This window comes from Glycine soja, chromosome 4, assembly GCF_004193775.1.
Source record: "Glycine soja cultivar W05 chromosome 4, ASM419377v2, whole genome shotgun sequence".
NCBI classification, from domain to species: domain Eukaryota; kingdom Viridiplantae; phylum Streptophyta; class Magnoliopsida; order Fabales; family Fabaceae; genus Glycine; species Glycine soja.
Window position 1 is genome coordinate 40,398,760 of NC_041005.1, and position 1,879 is coordinate 40,400,638.

General features: G+C 33.7%; 1 long non-coding RNA gene across 1 annotated transcript; it reads right to left on the reverse strand.

The window, feature by feature from the left end:
• Nucleotides 1-318: 318 nt before the first annotated feature.
• LOC114408180 lies at nt 319-1,418 on the reverse strand. The gene is made up of 2 exons (XR_003665841.1): nt 1,178-1,418; nt 319-872 (listed from the first exon to the last, which is right to left on the reverse strand). It is a non-coding gene; the product is annotated as an uncharacterized LOC114408180 (long non-coding RNA).
• Between the last annotated feature and the right edge of the window lie 461 nt (nt 1,419-1,879).

Genomic DNA, 1,879 nt, shown 5'->3' on the forward strand with positions numbered 1-1,879 from the left:
TTTGAAATGAGTATTTCATGAAATCAACTTGATTAAAATTTTTAGTGCTCACAAATTAAGAATCAAATCTTAATCCATTATGTAACCAAATAAATCTTAATCCTTCTGTCAAAAAAATATTAATCCATTTGGTAAGCAATAGTTAGTAAATTTAAATGCCCTTTATCATTTAATAAAGCGAAAAGAACCAGCTTGGTTTAATGGATTGTTGATTAGTTGTGAGTATAAATTATGCTTCATTGATGTGTCATGGATGAGGGATTCTTGAAACTAATAAGCAGCAAAGCAACACATGTACATAATTCATAGCCATTGATGACAAACAAACAAATTTTCATTCTTTATATTGAGATTCAGTATAAAATGCAATACATATACACCCGCCTCCCTAACCAATAGCAACAAGGGATAAAAACAAAAAAGCCACATTTTTAAAATACAAACTTGACAAAATGAAAGAATTGAACTTGTCCACTGTGTTTGTTGCTATAATAATATGAGAACATTACAAGAGGAAGAAGAGGCATGCTCAATTTAAAAGGAGAAAATTAAAACTCATTCTCCAAGGCGGTGCCGCATTCAAACTTGGACACTAACCATATATAGCTACGCCCATTATGGGCCAAAAGCAAAGTGCTATGCATAGGAATCCAAGTAGGGCATATATAGCAAGAAAACCACACTACCCAACAGATTAGTGCATCTCAAGATATATTAGGATGCAAAAGCAGCATATATGTTGCTCATTGTGTCTGAGTCTAGAACAAATCCACTTTCCTTTTCAGCATGTCTTGCTTCCATCTTGGCAACTTAGAGAATGCTTCTTTGGCCATTCCAAATACAGTTTCGAACTCTTTGTCTGACAGATAAGCCTAGGCAACAACAAGTGGAGATGAAAAAAAAAATGTTATCATCAACCAAAGCATAAAAGTTCATAGTATAATCATATAGCTCTCTTTAGGATTTCAAATATAACAAAGACCCCTCAATATCTGATATAATTATCAAGACTTCCAATTAACAAAAAATATTGGGCTACTATATTATTTAATAGAATTCATGGGAAACTATAGTGATTGTCTCATTAAAAGAGTTAGGGAGGTATACATATTTTTCACACTTATATTAGCATATTAAACAAATTAATAACATGCAAAGTTTGCAAACCAAGACTAACCTCTCTCTGTTTAAGATCAATTCTAGACACACACTACCAGATTTAGTCTTTAATTGCTCATAACTGAAGACATTTTGATTATTATTTTCACTGTCATTTCTTCCATCCTCCACATTTTCTTGTTTTGGTTGTTCTGAATCCCCATTGGTACCAGTTTCAGGGGCAACTTCTTCTGTCTCTTTGACATCTGCAACTTCTTCAACAACTTCCGTTTTAGAAGGGGCACTTTCACTTTTAGTGTTTGGAATAGAACAAGAATTAAAACTTATCAAAATAATCACAAGAACCACATAGGACCTATATCCAATAAGACCTATTTTTCTCACCAAAGTTGCTACTTTCCACTACAGGACTAGTGCTAGCCATAGGAGAAGTTTTAGGTGAAGTTTTCTTCTTTTTAGCAGTAAGAACTGAAGAGAGAGCAGCTACTGCTGCTGCTTTTTGTGATCCTTGACCTCTTCCAGATGGCCTAGGAGTATAAACTTTGGTTCCAAATGATGAGTTAAATGCAGAGTTTAAGGCTGCTAAGGCTTCTGCCCTTTGTCTCGGTCCTCCTCGATTTAACCCATTCAACTTATCCTATGTCAATCAGAGTAGAAAAAGTTAGAAAGGAGCACCAATTAGATTGTTTGCTTTATTCAATTATCATCTATGACCTAATTAAATATTAGAATGTTATTTAAAAATGAGTGCTTCTTTATC